At 38.3% G+C, this 21,716-nt stretch overlaps 1 long non-coding RNA gene across 1 annotated transcript in view; it reads right to left on the bottom strand.

Annotated features, from left to right (window-relative positions):
• The window catches only part of LOC122802834, a 39,226-nt gene extending 17,741 nt beyond the window's left edge, over positions 1–21,485 (bottom strand). The window contains exons 1-2 of the long non-coding RNA XR_006364990.1: positions 21,382–21,485; positions 9,375–9,498 (exon numbers count right to left, since the gene is read on the bottom strand). This is a non-coding gene — a long non-coding RNA (uncharacterized LOC122802834). The remainder of the gene's footprint in view (positions 1–9,374; positions 9,499–21,381) is intronic.
• Between the last annotated feature and the right edge of the window lie 231 nt (positions 21,486–21,716).

The following is a 21,716-nucleotide window of genomic DNA, read 5'->3' as shown; positions in this document are numbered from 1 at the left end:
AAAAACATCAGTGTGTCCAGGGTTAGTGTAATATTGTCATCTCTGAATCTCTTTTGAGGCTAAAAAGCATGTCCATTGCAAAGCCACTGTCACATATCTCACTGTATGACATCAGCACTAACTGAAGTGAAATTTTAACATGAGTGCTGGAACCATAGAGTCAGGGGGATGGGGAGCCCCCCCCCCCACTTTTACAGTTGCAAGACCTGTCGGGGAAAAATTAATGAAGTGGAGTTTTCACGCTCATGTGGATTTGTGCTCGGAAGTTAAACAAACTAAACTAGTTGTTCTTGTTCACTTAGTGCTCTGTGTTACAAGAGTTATGCTGCTGCTGTTCCATTGGTGCTGCCAGAGTCATGCCGGTAAGGAGAATTTTGTTTTTTATTTGCAGAGTTTATGGTGTGCCTGTGTGTGTCTGTGTGTATAAAATGCCCCAGTGAGGTATACCTGGTGGTTAGTGTTACTCAGGCTCAAACAAGAGCCTGAATTCTCTACCCATACCACCACTTGTGATTCAGGGAGTTGAGTCCATAGCTCTCCACTGTCCAGATTGTCACAGAATATTTGGCTCATACTTTTGGTCTGTTCCTCTTAAAATTTGTGTTGTTTTTTTTTTTTTTTGGCAAATTAGTGAACTAAATTCACTAAATACTGATAGCTCTTTAAGTTTCAGCCTCCCTATCTTTCAGGAAACGCATGGTAACACAAAAACTTTATTTTAGCAACGTTCTAAGATTATACAAGCAATATTTAAAATGTGTCCCTGGTTTGGGCCCTTACCCCTCCCCCAAAATAAATTTTGGCTTTTTCCAAATTTCTTGTGCTGTGAAGTTGAGAGATTTAGTTGATCATCAAGTGGATTTTACAAGGAGCTGAGAGCTTCGGGGGAAGAGAAGTTTAATGCTACGGGTCTTTTTTAGATAAACAAATGCTTAAATGTTCGAATCTCTAAAGGTCAACCTTTAGAGATCTAACAGTTAAGTGTTTGAATATCTTTAAAAATTAAAAAAAATAAAAATAAAATAAAAAAAAATAAATAGTGTAAGCACCCCCACACCCCCACTACTTAAATATACCAACTCCAAGATTGCACTACAGTGTAGTGAATGGAAAATTTCCCGTTTCTGCTCTGCTGTGCACTGAAGTGCGATCTCAGAGTTGATATATTTAAGTAGGGGGGTATGGGTGGTGCAGGGGGCCTTGCCCTCTTGCTAAAACCCTTTCAGTTTACCTTTTTTTTCTTTTATTACATTTTTGAGCACTTAAATGTTCGATCTCTAAAGGTCAACCTTTAGAGATTCGAACATTTAAGCGTTCGTCAATGTAATATAGACCCAATGCTATGTATGCTAAGTTGTTTGCATTGTTAGTAGCACACCAGGTAGTATACTTGCTTTTGAAACAGAAGGCTGTGGGTGTTACTCCCACAGTATGCAGATAGAATGCTGATACTGTACTGGGTTGTACTTTAATGGAAGTGGATGCTGCAGTCCTATGAATGTCCTCCTTTTGGAGGAGTTGCTTAGTAACTATGAACCGTTACCAGGTTGCCATCCATTCCCCATTGCAAAATTACTAGCTTATCATTTTTTAATGTAGCATAGACAATTTATTCTTCAAGGGCAGCGGGCACTTTATTTGTAGATGAAACAATGAAATATAAAGTTGTTTGCTAGCAGCAACCTTTTCATTAGTTACAGATCCCTTTAATGTAGAATTATTTAGATGACTTAACTTCTGCAGAGATTTTGCATATTTACTGATACTGGTGGATTGCAATGACAGAAGTTTGAGTGGTTTTTTATATTTGAAATTTTCTGAAATGGGTAGTTTTGTCATTATTGGTTCATACATTTTGTTTCATTATTCACTAGAAGACTGCTCCAAATTACAAATTTAAACGCATTCTAACAAATGGTGCTGTATTATACAAGGAATATAATTTAATACAATCAGGTTAATAGAATCAGGAAGGTGAATCAAAGAACATATAAATGTATGCTTGCTTACAGGATGCAGGAGGTCAAAACAGGGAAAGAGACCAGTCACCAATGGTGTTCCCCAGGGTTCGGTGTGGAGACTTTTTCTGTTTGGCATATGCATCTCAAAAGTAAAAAGAAATACCAAAGGGATTTGGCTGACTAAGTTTGAGATGACTGCAAGCTAGGAACAGTTACTGAATCCCCAAATGACTTAACCATCTTGCAGGAAGGTCTGTTCCAAACAATAACTGGTGCCAGAATCATGAATTGAAACTAAACTCCAAGAAACACATTATCATATCCTTTGGGAAGTCATCTACTCCAGGGAACTGCCACATTGACAATGCCCCCTGAGAAATGACCCAGTTGTTTGGCATTTGGGAACTTGTGTGTACAATGACCTAACTTTTGACCAACATGTACCCAGAGTCCTAAGAAAGTCTTTCTATATTGCATGGCTTATAAACAAATTGATTGTGATTTGATCTAGAGATGTCATTGTCCCCCTTTACAAAGCCCTCATTTGGTCAGTCATTTTGTATAATGCCCACTTTGGCATGCATCTGTCCAGACTCATGCAACAATTGGTATACCCACAGAAATACCTTACTAAAAGGATACAAGTCCTAAACAGTAGGTCTTGCATGGACCACCTCAAAGATGTATCACTATACTCACAGTATCCTACAGAGTGCATAGAAATGATGTGTCTGGCATACAAGACATCCTTTGACCTAATACAGATGGACCTACTGAACATCAGCAAGTCGAATGGCATCAGAAATAGTCAGTCCAGGTATCCAAATTGAATGTTGTGGAGAGATGGATATATATCCAGAACAGACTATCCATTCAAGTAAAACAAAGCTCATCCCTGCCCATATTCTAATGCAACTTGGATCTAAGGATGGGTAATAGAAAATGTACTCCACAATTACCCCTTGTGCTACTAATGATGGATAGACGCAGTTCCTAAATGCTGCATCACTTCCACAGATACCCTTAAATTATCTACAGTGTCGTCACATTTATTCTCACTAGGGTAATATACAATTATCAGCCATGGGATAAGTAAGACCAATCAGGAAATGTTAATTCAAGCACTAAAATGGAAATTGGCTAAGCTTAAAATGCCCTCCAAGTGAAGCTTTGTTGTAGTAGTAAATAGTTTTAAAAAAATGCCCTTCTTAGATCACTAAGTGCCCCTGTCACCCTCTGCCCACCCAGTCTTCAACAACTTATGGCGTCTCTGGGTTTTAATTAGAATGTTTGACTTTTTACCTGCTAACTAATTTTATTATTATTTCAGATTAGAAGAGTTAAAATTGTTTCCATCAAATTAAACTCTGAGTTCAGTTTATAAATTTGCTCTTGACTGATTTATGAAAAAGTCTTTAATTTATTTTTCAGTGATGTGTATCTAGGATTTTTTTAAAGAAGACAGTTCTGTGGACATTTGCAGAGAGAAGTGAGACTAACACTAAAATGATCACATCTTAGAAAGATTCTGTGTGAAAGTGAAAGATATCATACAGGTCTGAGACATAATAATTAGTTTATTTAGGTTTCTACATTATAACTAGATTCTTTTGCATTAGGGTTACTTAGCCTATGAAAGAAATTATTTTTGTATAATTTGTAGAAAATATTACAACCAAAGTCATTATATTAGTATTATATGCTGTCTTTATGTTTTAGATTATTATTATATGCTGTTTTATGTTTAAAAGTCTACAGAATGTTAGCTACCACTCTGAATGGAAGCATTCCAAAACTTATGACAGTCTGCTGCACTACCATGGATAGATTAGTTCTGACCGGGTCTTGTAATTTTTCTACTAAAGAAAAGTTTTCCATTGTATGACCAGAATGCACTCCAGAAATATTATGCAGGATTCTTATGTGTTTTATTTATTTACTTTTTTGTTTGTATGTTTGTTGTCAATTTACTAGCTTATTGCCGTAACCTTACTAATAAGAATACCCATAAAGTTGGTCTTAAAAGATGACCAGTTAACAAACAAGATGTATATCTGCATCCGTAGTTTCATTAACAAGTCATTTTAGAGGTTCATATGTTCATAGATAAGTACTAGACTATCTGCCCTTGAGGGTCATTTTAACCTTAGCTAATATCCTTTTCATACTCAAATTAACCTATCCCATTTGATTAGACATTGGCCTTACCTATGCCATGGTCAATAATTCGATATTACTCCTAATGATGATAATTGTGATCATACCATAAAATATTTGAGACACATGCATGGGATAAAGCATTTAGGCACTGACTCTCTCCATTAGTAGTACAGGGGCAATCCTGGTGTACATTTTCTGTTTCCTATCAATAGATCTAAGTTGTACTTGGATAAGGACAGGGATGAGCTTTGTTTTATGTGGATGAGGAATGCATTCCAGAGCAGCAGTATCATCTGCAAGATATATCTGTCCCTCTAAACTGCTCTGTTGATGCTGCATAAAAGGTTTGTATCCCTAGACCATGTATTTTTGATGCAGTCTGACTTGCTGATGTACAGTATATCCATCAATATATATGCCGCAGTGGTGCAGTGGTAGCATTGTTGCCTCACAGCAAGAGGTTCTTCTGTTCGATTCTTGGCTGGAGTGCCTTCTGTGTGGAGTCAGCATGTCCTCCCTGCGGTCGAGTGGCCTTTGAAAGACATGCGTGAGAGGGGTGTGCCTTCACTGAAGGTTGGGCATCGGGCTGGCAAATCAACACCATAAAAAAAAAATCTACTGCCAATCATTAGCAGACCGGAGTTCCGCTGTTGTGACCCCTAACTGGGAAAAGCCGAAAAGACAAACCTTGAGTTGGAGAATGCCTTTTATATCAGGCACAGGTTACTTCTTAGTCTGTAGGATACTGTGAATAGCGACAGGGTTTTGAGTCAGTCCATGTAATACGTGTTGTTTAGGTCATATATCCTTTTTAGTAAAGGTACTTCTGTGAGTATTGCAGTTGCTACATGTGTCTGGACAGATAGATGCCAAAAAGGGCATTATATTCAATGATTTAAGGCTAATGTAGTATAAATTATGATCTCTGGCTTTGTGTGGGAATGTGTATTTGAAGGTCTGTGATCTAAATAAAGCATTGCCCCAAGCAACAGATGAACCTTGATATATAATGGAATGGTGTTAGTGCATGAAGAATACTTTTACTTGCTGAATAGCTAGACATAGTGAGAAGGGAATTGAAAATGTATTTTTTTCCTTGTGCATTTTACCTCCCAGCCTGCCAGCCATAATGACACCTCAAATGAGTTTTAGCTTATCTGTTACCTTGTCAGCAGGCATTACGATCCCTTACTTGTGTGAAATCTAACCAGAGGGAGCCATCAGTTTACAATCAAAATTTTGAAAGCAGGTTCTTTGAACACAGGAATGTTGAATGGTAGATGGCCAGTTCCAGTGTTGCTGAATGTTAAATGATCGATAGTTCATATCGGCAAATGCCACTGTGCATTTGCTGATATGAGCTCAATGTAATGAATAGAGATTGCAGTACAGTGTGGATTGGGACAGTCATCCCTTTCCTCACTGTAGTGCGATCTTAAGAGTTGGAATATATAGTTAGCAGGGGGTGATGTGAAGTGTAGCAGTTACACTTACTGGAGTTCCTACATGGGCATCATGTTTGATATTCGATAAAAATGTCAAACCTGCTGAATTCATTCATCGAAGTCAACAACTTCAACTAATTAATATGCAGGGATTTGACCTTACTGTTTGATGTTCTGATCGGTATATTTTTCAATTTTTGAGATTTTGATAGTAAACTGGGAGCCATCACCTAGGCAAGAATGAAGGCTGTTTATCCCTACTGCCTGCAGGACATCATATTTCTCTTTGCTACTGCCGCAGTCTTGCTTGCCTGTGCTGTGATGCAACGTGTCCAAGTGAGAACCCATAGGCCCACAGTGGAAGGCTTGATATCACCATCATCCCAGTTCCTGCAGCCATAAATTCAATTGAATGATTTCTCTATCTCATCTCTGCCACACATCCACACCACTGCCAGTCTTCCAAACCTCTCATGAACCCAAACAGCTGCCCCACTGATGACGTAGGCATGACATTTATCTATTACATCCTAACCTCATCCACTTCATAGTATGATAAGCAGTCGTGTCACCATGAGGCACCAATATGTCTCCCAGCTCACACCCCTCCTCCCATGCTCTGAGTACTAACATCACTGGCTTTGCTTGGCAATCTTAAAGACCCAGTATATATATAAAATCATCCATAGAAAACTTTCACTTGTTGGGAAGAATTGCACCAAGACCTGGAGCTGGAAGGCTCTCTGCTCCAGTGTGAGTGAGCTGGCAATGGCTACTTACTACTCCCAACATCTACCCATTAATGAAATATCAGTTCATCTGGGTCATAGCAAAGGGTTGATTAGTCCATATAATGGAGCCAGCAGGACACTGAAAAGTAAAATAACTAGGACGTGAATGTCTTACAAAGGAATAATAACAAAATGTATGTATAGATGTTTAATGCATATAAAGCAAATAATACTTGAAGAGTCTGTATGCTAACTTATGGGGCTAACTTATGGGGTTAATAAAAAATGTTCCTTTCAATATTACATTTTAAAACCATATTTCAGTCACCAGGTAGATTCAAATGTTTTGGAGAATTATACAAGGCTTTAATTAGGTGTATCAGGCATTAATTTAATTGCACCATGGGACATAAAGTGAGGCTAGAAGCATAGACTATGGTATATCAAAAATATTAAGTCTTCTAGTGGAAAGATTACTTAGTCTGTACTCCTTGAACATGCCAAATGTTGCATTAAGTAATTTTATTGATAACTAGGATCACAGCTCCAAAAAGAATACTCTTACATTTTCAGAAACATCACAAATCACTTTATTACTAACTGGTAGTTGCTTGGGAAATAACTATATTTTTTGCAAACATATTACTGTAATGGCTCTATCTAATTAGAATAAATCCACTTACAATGATGAATATTTCATCAAATGCCAACCCACCAAACACAGCTAAAAGCATTGAATGGCCTAAAATCGCAAGTCCTGTACCTTCTTCAGGCCTGAGTCTCCCATCATATAACTCTTCCTCAGATCAATCCTTTTGAGCTACATAGCCTGACCAGAGCCCATCCTAAAACTCCCTTCCTTCTCCATAAATTTAAAAATACCAGTCACTCTTTAACCTTAATAGATCCCTTTCCTGCTTTCAAAACCAAAACTCTCCAATTGCTTACTAAAAGTAAAAGTACCCTCCTGCTCCTTAATCTCACCAATCACTCCCTAATCCTAACACTCCCCTCCTGCTTCTGAAACCTACATTTCTCAATCATTCTGTAACCCAAAGATCCCCCTCTAGCTCCCTAAACTTAAATTACATGATCACTACCTAACCCTAACCCTTCCATCCTACTTCCTAACCCTAAAATTCCCTTTCTCTTAAACATAAATCCCCCTTCCACTATCTTACAATAACTATAAACCCCTAGTTACTCATGTAAGTGAATGCCATTTTCCCATATACTTACAGTATTGACTACTAACTAGCATGCCTTATTGAACATGTACTTTGAGCACCAATGAAACAGCATTCAAACACAATTCTACAAAAATGCTGCAAAATTTACCTTTGATGGAATCTGACTCAATATACAATAAAGACACTGTTCATGGGGTACTATGAACTCAAGCATGAGTGACTGCCCATACAACTTGCATCCAAAGCACACTAGCTTGCTTCCACGGAACTATTATGATCCAGGAAGGTGAAGCAAGGTCTTACATTTAACTCTGTAATATTATGGAGTGCAGTAACTTCCTGACATCTAGTTCTTTCCCAATCACCCCATAAAAGAACAAAATATTATAAATCCAGAGAACCCCTCCTCAATCTACTTAACATTCCTCCCCTTGTCAAACTATGACTATCTAACTATATACAATATTAAGGTAACAAACTAAGTTACAATGCAATCGGATACATTCAGAAAAAAATATGACTAATATAACTACAGAACATTTTCTACTGCTTACACTTCACAAATAATATAAATTATAGAGTTTGTAAATTATAGCAAAGAAGAAGATGCCTATTTATATCTATTTTAGTTGAGAAAAAAGATGGTCAGTAAATGTACAAGACTGCAAAATCACCATAGTTGAGGAATACACCCTTTCCCATGTATTGTGTGATCTCAGATTTAGTATATATAATTAGCAGGGGATGTGGGGGATCAACCCCAACTTGAGGGATGCAGTAGGACCTTCCCCTACAAACAAGTACTATTTTATTGTTTCATGCTCTGAAATTGTGTCTCAGAGCATGCTGAATGATGTGCAAAAGTTTTTTTTATTTTTATTTTTTATACATATGTATGCTTAGATTAAAGTACATGTACAACTATATCTATATCTACCTAGATTTTTATAGCTAGACACTATTATATAATGTGTGTGTATGTGTGTGTGTGTGTATGTATATGTGTGTGTGTATGTGTGTGCATATATGTGTGTGTGTGTGTGTGTGTGTGTGTGTGTAATGTATATGTGTGTATGTTTCTATTTATCTATCTATATGCACTTAAAAAGGATGCCAGCTGGGCACAAAGGTGAAATCAGATAAAAGAACATAGCGTGCTCATAACAATAAAATGAATTAGAAGGTATAAACTTGGAAGGCTGTATCTATGGACAATATGATACTGGATTATATCCCTAGGGGAAGAGACTTCACGGACAGGCAAGCTATTTCATCTCTTTAGAGATTCCTGCTCAGGTCTCAGTCTTAATAATATATTCAATACTTGTGTCATGCAGGGATGTGGAAACCAGTCTAGCTGAGAAGGTACAAATAAAGGTTACCATGACAATAAATAATATAGAGAACAGGTGCTATCGGAAGGGTTTATTGCAGCTAAATGAGTTCTGTATTAATGATAAGCAAGAAAGGGGTGACATGATATGTGATGGTTTGCAGCTGAAGAAGAAAGGTGAAGGATGTAAGTGGGGTCAAACTTAGACTAATGGTCAAAGTTCCACTTTGACATTGGGAAACAATTTAGGACTGAAAGACTGTTTGATAAATGGAATGGGTTACCTGTAAGAGAGGTGGACTGCAACACCTCAGAATCCTTAGCAAATACCTTGGATGAGTAGTACACCACCATTAGGGGAATAATAAGGGGTAAATAAAATAAACTAGCTTCTTAATAGTGCAGATGAGATATATAACTTACCTTTTTTTTCTGCCATGGCCAGTATGTAAAGCAAAGTAATATAAATTAGCTGTTACTATGCATTGTCTATTTCTAGCTTGTATTACTTTTTTAAATTATCTCATTTTTATATTTTTCTTTTTTTCTTTTACCATATATAGCCAGTTGAACATTTTCCATTAATTTTAACTCGAGGTGAAGGGCACACACGGCCGGGAAAGCAATACCCTCTATCTCCACATGCTGGAGGTCGGGCTTCTGTTCCATCTGTTGTACCTTAAAACAAAAATGCATAAATTGTATTTCAGTAGTGGTCTACATTTAATTTCTTAACATGTTTCTACATGTGAAAAACAAATCTGTGCATTGTAAACAGAAATCAGTGCATTTACATAAAATATCAGTTCAGTTTATTTGCATTTTTGACCAGTGTAGAGCACAGATAAATATGGATCTCTTTAAGACTCATTGCATGACCACCATCTCATTAATTGATTTAAGTTGGTAAGTACTAGGCTAGCTGCCCTTGTGGGTCATTTTCTTCTTTTCAATGGTGAGAATCAAGCCCTGTACCTGTGACTCTATGAAGTAAACACTCTGACCATCATGCCAACCCCCAGGCCAGAGTAACCTAGCAGGCAAATGGAAAAGAAGGGAATCAAACTCTGAAGTACTGGAAGCATAGAACATTGTATATATCTGAGCTGAGAATTTACAAGCAGGAACTCCAGGTTTACAAATAGTGTAACCACCTCCTCACCAACAACCCTGCATTTAAAGGAATATTGATTTACAACAGTATTTATACAGGAAAAGGTAATATAAGAAATTCATATTGATATCACTGTTTAAATTTCAGTACCATTTTACAGACCTTGCACGTCACTGACCAATATTACAATGCTAGTATAGGTTTACATCTCATTTTAAAGTAACCTAAAATAATTAGTGATCAAAAACTCTACGTATAACTGCTTCATAATTTGGAAGCCTAACATTGTTTTTACAAGAAAAGCATAAAAGAAAATCTTGACCTTTTCTAAGAAGTGATATCAGACTCTCCCTCGTGTTGAACAGCTGTCTGTGCCTCTGGCTTAAAAAAAAGAGTTTCTAGACAGTTAAGTACAAAGCTTCACTTGGACTAGTTATTTTTCTTTTTGGCTAGAAAATCAGCAACACTTATTTTCAGCAAACCTACATCCAAACAGATTATGCTGGCTGCTTCTAAGCTAAAAAGAGAAATATCTTCTCTTAATGTAATCTAAGTACCTATCTATTAAGATTCTCTTTGTCACATTACAGGCAGTGGCAACCATGTGGAAAACTGAAGATTCAAAGCTTGCTTCCAGAAGATTCTAAGCTGGCTTCCCCCATTTCCTGTGGCAGATCTTGTCCAGATATGGATTTGTTGTGTCAAGGACTCTTTGTGAGCTCCTAAATCCCCCCCCCCCCACTTAACTGGGGTTAAACTATTCCTGGTGCCATAAAGTCTGTTCTTCTCCCTTGCAACTAGCCAGCTTTTTAGTTTTAGTACTCAAATCTGTTTCTTTGAGCTCAACACTTGTTCAGAACTCATTGTAAGCACTAAATAAGTTACAAATTACTACAGCACTTAACTTTTTCCACTTGTCTAGAGGAAAACAGTTTTTAGTACTTATTAATAAATAAGCACCTATTCAGGCATGTCTAAAGGTCAGATCCCAGTGTTTTCTCCTGTCTACCTGATGAATCTGGGCATCTTGGGACAATGCAGCAATTGCCTTATGTACACAGACAACCCTCTCCTCCTACCACCCAACACTATGACCTGTGAGAGATGCACTTGTATAGCCAAACTGGAAACAAAGCTCTTTTCACTGAAGACTGGACTAGACAGTCAAGAGGAAAAGGTAAACACTTGCACTGCACCACACTCATCACATAGTCCCTCAAAACCTACACCACCAAAACACACACACAGAAGCACAAAACACACACCTACATTCACGGAGGCTCTCTGTACAAATCTGCCCAAACAACAGAGACCTCCAAAGCAGAAATGCAAGCAACCTCCACAACCCCAACACAACCCAAATGACACATAGCCCACATACTCAGTGTGCCACTCAACTATAGCCCATAAGGCATAACGTACCCAACACTCTAGTCATAGGTGAGTCCATAGTCAGGCACACTGATGTTCCACTCACCAGGCTAAACAAGGAAAAAGTTACTGTCAGCTGCCTGTCAGGTGCCAGGATACACCACATAACGCACACACTCAGTCACTCCACAACAAGTACAAATATGACTCTGTCATTGTCCATGTTGGTGTGAATGACCTGAGACGTACCTCCCTGGACTACATGAAAAGAGACATGGAGGAGCTCTCTGATCTTGTATCCCAGGCAGGTATGACCCTAGCCCTGAGTAGCATCCTGCCATCACCCAGAATGATACCACAGTACAAGGACAAAATTATTGACTTCAACAATTGGCTAAACTTCTGGTGTCATTCTTAGGGAATCCAGTATCTGTCTGCCTGGGATGACATGATTGACAGACCATGCTTTTTTGCCAGAGATGGTCTGCACCTGTCGCCCTTGGGATTCCGGATACTGGCAAAGGCTCTTGCCATCCCTATAGTGCTTTTTTTAGGCAAGGTTCAAATGACAAATTCACCACTGTAAAAGGTACAAGCAAGCAAAATCTGAGGATAATGCTGCTCAATGCTAGAAGTCTAAACCTCAAAATGCACTCACTTGAGACCCTCCTTAAAATGGAGAACATTGACATCTGTGCAGTGACAGAGACCTGGTTCAAAGCTCCAGAGAGCATCCCTGTATTACCAGGCTATAATTCATACCACACCTTTCAGCCACCAAACCCATACCGAAACACTAAAGGTGGAGGCGTGTCCATATTCATTAAGGATATCCACACCTCCAAGCTAGTTGCTCAGCATAAAGCATCCGAGATTATCCAAGTTCAACTAACTCTGGGCAAAACCGCAATCCAGATTGTAGCTTGCTACAGACCCCCCACCATGCCCCCAGATTCCCACTCTTCTTTTCTTGATACACTGGAAAATATTAAGGCACAGCCCAACACTCTGATAATGGGTGATTTCAACTACCTTACCATTAACTGGGAAAACTACTCAAGTACCAACTCAACTCTTGCTCAACGTTTTCTGGAAATCATCAATTCCAATGCCATGGATCAACTTATCCACACCCCCACCAGGTGCAGCAATATCCTAGACCTGGTAATCACCATCATGGGTGACTGGTGTTCCACACCAGAAGTCAGCTCCTCGTTGGTCAGATCCAACCACAAGCTAATCACCCTAGACATCCACATCCCGCTCCCACCCTCCATTAGGAAAACAACCGTAAAAAAATTCTCCAAGGCCAATTTCACACTTCTTAAGACAGAAGTGGCAAACTTCATGACACCCATGCAGATGGACAATAGAGGTATGACTGCTGAATCCTACTCAAATGCACTTTATAAGCACTTACACGAGAGCATGGATCATGCTATCCCTAACAGAACCAAGATGCTATCCTCCAAAAAAAGAAAGTCAATCTGGTGGTCTTCTGCCATAAACAAACTCTGCAACAGAAGAAAGAAACTGTTGCAAAAAAGAGTAAAATCCCATGATTGTAGGAACTCCCTGGTCAGCCTCAGTAAGAAGCTGAGATCCCTCATAAAATTCTCCAAAGCTAGTTATGAAAACAAAATCGCCACTGATTCTAAAGACAACCACCAAGCATTCTATAGCTATGTCAAGAATCTCAATGGCAACACTCAGATCTGCTCTGAGTTACAGCACAATGACACTAAATATACAGAACCAACTGATATTGCCAACATCCTGGCAGAAGGGTTCAGTGCTAACTTTTCCCCCCTCTCACCCCTTAAAGGGACCATCTTTATACCAGAAGAATGCAAAGTTCCTGTTATCACGGCTGCACAGGTAAAAACCTCATGCTCCAAAGCCAAGAACACAGCATCTATGGGACCTGACAACATCCCAGGCTGCCTTCTACACAAACTACAGAATGAACTGGCATCCTATCTAAGTACCATGTTCAATCATAGCCTCACCTCAGGCTTTGTGCCCATTGAATGGTGCACAGCAACAGTTATCCCACTCCACAAAGGGGAAGCCACAACAGACCCCAGGAACTACTGCCCCATTAGCCTGACGAGCCTGGTCTGCAAGGCCATGGAACGTATCATCTTGGAACTCCTAAACAAAGACATTGGAGATCTCCAAACTCTGGACTTCACACAGTTTGGGTTTGTAAAAGGCAGATCATGTCTCCTAAACCTGATAGAATTCTTTGAAGTAGTCACCAAAGCCATAGATGAGGGTAAGGTGGTTCACAAAGCCTATCTAGATCTCGCCAAGGCATTCAACACCATACCCCACTCTGGAATTATAGATACACTCACTAAACTAGGTATAAATCCCTATGTCACAAAATGGGTTGCCAACCGGCTTACTGACAGAACCCACACTGTGAAAGTAGCAGACTCCAAATCAGACTTCAGACCAGTGACAAGTGGAGTACCACAGGGTTCAGTCCTGGGTCCTTTCCTGTTTGGTATCTACTTCTCTGAAGTACAGGCTAACACAGAAGGTCTTTGGCTAACTAAATTCGCAGATGATTGCAAACTAGGAGCCATAATTGAAACTCCTAATGATGTGGACATCCTACAAAAGGGCCTCACTGAGACAGATGCCTGGTGTCAAAACCATGGTCTCAAGCTCAATGCCAAAAAGTGCATTGTCATCCCCTTTGGTAAAAACTCTGCACCCATGAACTACCACATAGGCGGTAGTCTACTTAACACTGAAAGTGTGATAAGAGACCTTGGGATACAGGTGGACAGTAGTCTCTCCTTTGATAATCACATCGCCACAGTGGTCAGGAAATCCTTCTATGTGGCACACCTCATAAAAGGTTTCTCATCCAGAAAAAGAGGTAATTGTTCCCCTCTACTCATCACTCATTAGACCCATTATAGAGTACAAAGCCCATTTTGGTATGTACCTCAGAAGACATCTACCACAACTGGAAAGACCGCAAAAATACCTCACAAAAAGGATTACTGGCCTCAAACAGATGCCTTACGCAGACTGTCTAAAAAAAACACCAGCTTTACTTCATCGTATATCACCCAACTCAGAGGCGATCTCTGCCTAATATACTATGTCAAACCCAGAGCTGTTGGACATGCTCCACTAAAAGAAATGCCAGTCCCTCTGAGCTACACGCTCTAGGGACCTAAACCTTGTCACTACAATATTCAGAACATGCTGGAGGGATAGATTTCTGTCCCAGAGACTTCCCATACTCTGGAACAGACTACCTATCTATGTCAAACAGAGCTCCCCATTAGCACTCTTCAATAAATATCTTAATGATTGGATGGGAAATAGGAAATTCACCCCGGGGATCACATCTGTGGTTCTGCTTGACAGGGGCACAGGAAAATAATTTTCTTGGGTGGTGAAAGCCAGGGTACCTTTTTGGCTAGGCATGTATAGGCCCTAGGGAAAATAGCCTAGCACCTACCTATGAACCTGTGTTCAATTTCCAACCAAGGATTCAGAGGTGCTGTCTCCCAATCTTGCACCTTGTGAAAAAAAGCTTTTCTCTGAACATGAAGAAAAAATAAGTTTATTGCAATTAGTTACTACAATTTATATCAAGCATGAATAACTATTACTCTTTGGTTTCTTAAAAAAAAAAAGAAAAAGTAAGTTTCCTTTTTCTTTTGAACTGTAGCAAATTCTTGCTATATTTGTTCCAAGCAGCTGCTACAGGCTATTCTACGCTTGGAACACTACAGTGCTCAGATGGATGTAGCACAAAGATGAGACTACTGTTACAAGACTTCTATTAAATGAGGTGATCTCATAGCTGATTTTGACAAAATGTCAGGAAATTGTTGTAGAATGGGATTCCTGGAATCTTGCTTTATGATTTCTATTTCTTCCTGTTTCCTTCCCGTGTTCATAATTTATTGCACATACTAAAGTATGTTTGTTGAGGAGGTGTGTGTTCAGGAACTTGTAAACTGATAATAGCATTTACTGCTCCTAAGAGCAACAAGTCAAGATACTAAAACTCTCTGGAATGAAGAAGATGTTAAAACGTATGTGATGTGTTGCCCTTCTTACTGGGTGGACTTCAGCCCATGGCAGAACCAAATCAAACTATGAAGGCTTTTTCATGAAGAAAAACAGAATGCTGATGAAAATTTGATGAATCTGCTTGCATATCCTCTGTTATGCAGTTATTTTATCAAAATAACTGAACAAAGCTGTTAATCCCCCTGACACCCAAACACTCCCTTCTTGTTTATTTTATAATTAATTAATTACATATGTAAATGAATACAAATAATTTATAATGAAAGCCTAGATTTGTCAGTCATGTTTCAGGCATCCATGCCACATACACAGAATGATTACTATAGTCTAATGTCTACAATTACTTATTGTTATACTTACTTTGGATGGATTATGGTGCAATAAGCCAGCAAGATATGAACCACCAACATGAATTTTGCTCAAACTCAGAGTAACTTTTGCTGAAATGATTGTCATCCTATGCTAGCTAACTATAAGATTACTGTAAAATATATATATTATAAAAAAATAAATAAATATTTGAAACGTCACTGACAATTTTAAAACACACCTTTGGAGAGGGTGTTTTTTTAAAAAAAATCACTTATGTTTCTCTGTAGGAATTATTTTACATTGTACCATCATGTATGATTTAAAATCTTGTAACCTCAACCCATATTTCATTTTTTAATATTTTCTAAGGAAATGCTACATCTGATTCTCAAATCAGTATCTTATGATATGAAGCTGTATAACCGAACGGCAAATTATTGCATTACATTTTTAGTGAAATACTGCTTTTTTTTTTGGATTGATAGCAACAGTATTTTTATTCAGCTACTCATGATAAAGATGGCATATAGTTATTTAGAAGTAGTTATGATATGTCTACAGGACGTAAAAATGCACTGTGAGTTAAAAAAAATCAGCACTGGAGGACTAAGCAATGAGCTCACAATGTAAAACTGCCTGTTGGCTTGGTATTAGTTTATTACATCTCAATTAATGTACTACATATAAAGAAGCATTCCTTTAAACATATTTAGTCGCAGACAAGGTTATGTTTTATTAAGTTTCATACAAACTTGTATTTTTTTTTTATTTCATTTTAGACATTTTTTTTAATTTAAGTAAGCCCAATGAACACAGGAGCACTGTCTATTTAAGTGACTTGTTTAGAGACAGACAGTGGGCAAATAAAGCTAGAAAAAAATCAAACCCTTCAACTTGGATACAGGAAGTAGCTTCACAGTTCTGAGTTTTAAAAATCGTGAATATAAACCCCTTCATTGTAAGATGGATTGCCAAGTGGCTCACAAACCAGACACACACTATCAAAGTGGGTGGCTTCACATCAACCAGCAGACTTGTTACCAGTGGGGTGCCATAGGGGTCAGTGTTGAGTCCCCTACTGTTTGGTATATACTTCTCAGAAGTTCAGGTCAAAACTAAAGGGTTGTGGCTGACGAAGTTCACGGATGACTGCAAACTCGATGCAATCACCGAATCCCAAAATGATGTCAGTATACTCCAATAGAGTCTCACACAGACCAGTGACTGCTGTATTAGTGATGGACTCAAACTAAATGCAAAGAAATGCATCATCATTCCCTTCGGCACAATGTCCCTTCACACTATCAAATCAATAACAATACCCTAAGTACCCGTGAAGTGGTAAAGGGCCTTGGATCATAGGTTGACCACAATCGTAACTTCGACCACCATGTATCTACCATTGTAAGGAAAGCTTTTCATGTAGCTCACTTGATTAGTAAAGGCATCATCTTGAGAGGAAAAGAAGTTATACCTCCTGTATACTTGGCACTTATCCAGCCCCTAATTGAGTATAATGTCCCATTTGGTATGTACCATACTAAGCACCTAGAGCAATTAGAGAGACCTCAGAGTTTTCTAACAAAGATGATCAAGGGCCTCCAGCACATGCCTTATATGGACTGACTAAAATCACTGTCACTATACTCTGTACTGTATAGACTTTTTAGGGGAGACTTATGCTTGGCCTACAGAGCAACTCAAGACCCAAACCTAATGAATTTGCTGCATATTCATAAATCAAATGGGTCTAGGGCTACCCATTCCAGGGACTTAAATATGGGCTGTGACTTAAATAGAAATAGGACATGCTGGAGGGACTGATTTACCTCACGGCAACTGCCATGTCTTTGGAACAGTCTACCATTTCATGTGAAATAGAGTACCTCTATAACACTGTTCAACAGGAACCTGGATGAGTGGATGGGGCACTGTAAATTCTTACTGGGGATAGCACCCACAACCCTCCTTGACATAGACAGTCATCACTAAATGCAGTCTTAGGTACTGACTAGTTTGTTTGTGTCTTTTGGCTTTTCCCAGGTAGGGGTCACCACAGCGGAACTCCGGTCCACTAATGATTGGTAGTTGATTTTTACTTGTCAAGTTACTAGCTCTGACACACAACCTTCAATGAAGGTACGCCCATTCACACATATCTCCACACAGAAGACGCTCTAGCTGAGAATCAAACCGGACAGCATCTTACTGTGAGGCGACAATGCTACCACAGCACCACCACCGTGGGTACCTCTACAATATTACACTTGGTTGAAATGGCTATGCTTAAAATGACCTCCAGTTCAATAGCCTTGTAATCTCCTATGATCTCTTCCAACAAATGTTGTCCATAGCCCTAGCTTGCTGTTTACGCTGCAGGAAGTTCTGTTTCCTTGCTGATGTGCTGACATCATGTTGGGATCAGCAGAGTCTATTACATAATCAGCAAGAAGGAGAAAGATGTATAGAGGGAGGATTTTCAGATTGGGTCAGTTTTACTTATAAGCATAGGTCTCAACCTCTTAACGGGCTAATGTGGAGCACAAGCCATAATAATGTGTGACAAAAGGCCAAAATGTGGAACACCCTATTCTCACACTGTGTGGAAGTGTACCATTTCCAGAGTGCATGGCCAAAGTGGTCTTTCAATCAAAAGCACAATGTACATTTGTGTTATCAAATTCTTCAATAAAAATTCTGGTCTATATCATATGTTTGTTTAACAATTTTGAACGTCAAATGATCAAACTTATATGTTTGAAGATGTAAAACTTTGAACATATGATAAAAAAAAAAAAAAAAAAAAAAAAAAAGAAACAACACTTACCTGCCTGCTGTAAGAAGGGGCAAGCCTTCTTGCACCCCCCCATGTGGGGGGCTGTGCCCCCAATACCAACTCCAAGACAGCACTACAGTGAAGTATAGGGAAATATTCCCTATGGCAATCTCACATCACTAAAGTGCGGTAACTGAGTTGGTATATTTAAGTAGCATGGGGTGGGCAGGGGGGCTTGCCCCCCCTGCTTACAGTAGTCATGTTAGTTTCTTTTCTGTTTTTTTTTTATCATATGCTCGAAGTTTTACAACTTTGAACATATAAGTTTGATTATATGACATTCCAAGTTGTTAAACTTCGAACATATGATAGAGACCCTAAAAATTCATTTTATTTTAATTCATTAAGTTAATAGACATATATTGCATCAGTGTGTATTTTCTGAAGAAAAAGCATGACATTTTTGTGTTTCAAGTTTTGCATTAACATGCATTTTATGAACAGAAAGCATGATGGTTTAATTTTAATATCAGGCATTGACTGACTAATGTACAATGATTTACCAGAAAAATCAAAACTTTTACAAGACACGGGCAAAACTATGAGTCAGAGTCAGGGACACTTCAGAAGTATGCATATTATCTGTCAGAAGACTCCACCCACCCACCCATGCTGCAGCCCTAATAATAAAAAAATCAGAACAAACTGCTGCCTCATAGCTCCCAATGGTCCCGAAGATCAAACATAATGGGGAACAGTGGTGCATTTTTAACACATTATTTTAATTCACTTATAATGCCAATAGAACTATACCATCAATGCCTGATATTGACTATAACTATTAGTGATGTAGAAGAAAAATAAAAACTTTTCGAAGGGACAGGGCAAAAAATATGAGGCAAAAGTCAGGGATAGTTTAGAGGCATACTAAAACATTTTAAAACAGTATAGTTTCCCTTTCCTCATACTACAGCCCCGATGATACCTCAGAACAACTTCTGCAAATAGTAGCTTTCAGTTTCATTGTTCATGAATCAAGGATGGATCTAAATGTTATGAGGGACAGTTGGCCTACAACCAGGTACAATTTATTACATATTCACTGAAGGTTATATTATAGTTTACTCAAAGTTATTAGAGCAATGCAATTTGCATCCAAATGTACTTTCTAAATGTCTGACATTAAGTGTTCATCAGGAATTTACAAGAAAAACTAAAACTTCTAGGAGGGCCAGGACAAAACCTGGAGCTAAAATCTGGGACAGGTCAGAACAGGTATGTTTTTTTAATACATTTCAGAAGACCCCCCCCCTCCCCAAATTACTACAGCCCTAGTAGCTTAAATTAGCAGGTTCAGTAGGCATCCTTTGCAGACAATCCAACCAATTCCACAGCAACAAAAACACAAAAGAATAAAAAAAAATATAAAAACAGTAAACAGGGCTATAGAAATGGATCATCCTATAAACTGCAGCTTCTGCAGCTTGATGGTGTGAAAAAATAGCAGAGTCAGGACTGGTCAATTTACCTGAGGACATTTGCTCTCTGATTGGACCCATTATCTGTCTCTCTCTCGCTCTCTCTCTATCTATCTCTCTTGGCTGATTAGTTAAAATAAAATTGCAACCTGTGAGCCAGTCGAAGAAGGGAAAGCAGAACCACCACCTTATAATATGGAACAGTGGGACACTGCTTGTGTTCTATTCCAAATGAAAAGCGTTCTACACAATGCAGTGCAGTTGGACAGTAAGCTTATGTTTGTATAATTTAGAATTCTAATATTAGTTACACATTTTTGATTAATCTGATCTTCAAACGCCCATGCATTCTTCATTTCACATTTTTGTATGAAAATAAATGTGAAGCTGCTTTTGTTTGACTGTTACACAAGCACATAACATGCAGCACAATGTACATAACTCTTATTTGCCTCTCATTTTGCCTAATGTCACTCAATCTTATCTGTCACCTGTCCCTAATTATCACAGAGAGCCTCTGATTTTACCTCATATTTTCATCCCCCTGTCTACCTATTATAAAACTGTTGATTTTTTAGTAAATCATTGAGGGTTACAGTTGGACAGTAATGCTAGATATTAGAGTTTCATAGTTTATCATTGATTTTACCCAGAAAATGAATGCTAATCAAAACCTGTTCCATTCATAAATGGACATACTGCATTCAGCCAGTGTGCAATACTAACATGATACTCAGCCTACACAGAGCAGGAAGTGCATTGCACCATCAAAGTGACAAGCATGATGATGCAAAGACAAGACGTACTGCCCTCATAAATCTGGAGAGAGACAAAGTTTGTGAGCAGGAAAGTGAAACAGAATATCCTGTAAACTGGATTTGCAAAATGGGAAGCCAAACTGTTATCCCAAAAGAAAGAAAAAGATTGCAGATGTGTGTAAATAATAGTTGCATGTGATCTTTGAAAAGTACCTACAACATCTTTAAAACAATGAGAGAATAAGGATGTAAATATATGTACTGAACATCATACAATAGGTGAATTCATATACAATGAACTTCCTAAATGCAATGTGTACAGGCGGGTGTAAATGTGTAGCACATGTACATAAGGAGAAAAAGTACATTATGTAAATATACTGATGTCCACCATGAACACATGCAGTCCAATGAAACATGTTTTCCATTGAAAGAAAAGGAAAAATACAACTATACAACTTAATACTATAGGGCAGGTGACAGTTTATCACTACCGTATGCTAAGTAATAAATTAGAAACTTTACTTATTATTTATTCCAAGTGTCTAGTTTTGTAGCAATAGTATGCATTATTCCTGCTTTAAACTTGTTCATACCGAATGAATGATTAAAACATTTATATATTTCTTTCTTTACATATGTATTCATAAAATGTTCTTTGGTTATTAATAATTTATTACTTACCAATAACTCCTGCTACTACAACAAGGAGAAGGAGATGAAATGCCCAGCGATTCATGGTAAATTTCAATGCTCAGGTATATCTCAGTTGTGTTTTTCAAGCAGAGTCTGTATTTATTGTCACTTAAGAGAGATTGTAGTTATAGATAAGGAAATGGCATAGTGATTACATAACCTGTACAACTGACAATTACACTGAAGTTTCCCATCTATTGTATCAATGTATCTCTTGTCAAATGTGATAAAAATCTTTGTTCCTCTTTTATCAACAGTCATGCTGATCATTTAATATGAACTATACATTTAGTAACTAGCATGCAGTCTGCAAATAGTAACAA

Source organism: Protopterus annectens, chromosome 5.part0 (genome assembly GCF_019279795.1).
Source record: "Protopterus annectens isolate FY-2018-M chromosome 5.part0, PAN1.0, whole genome shotgun sequence".
Classification (NCBI taxonomy): Eukaryota; Metazoa; Chordata; order Ceratodontiformes; family Protopteridae; genus Protopterus; species Protopterus annectens.
The sequence above is the reverse complement of the archived record's forward strand: the minus strand, read 5'-3'. Positions and strand labels throughout refer to the sequence as shown.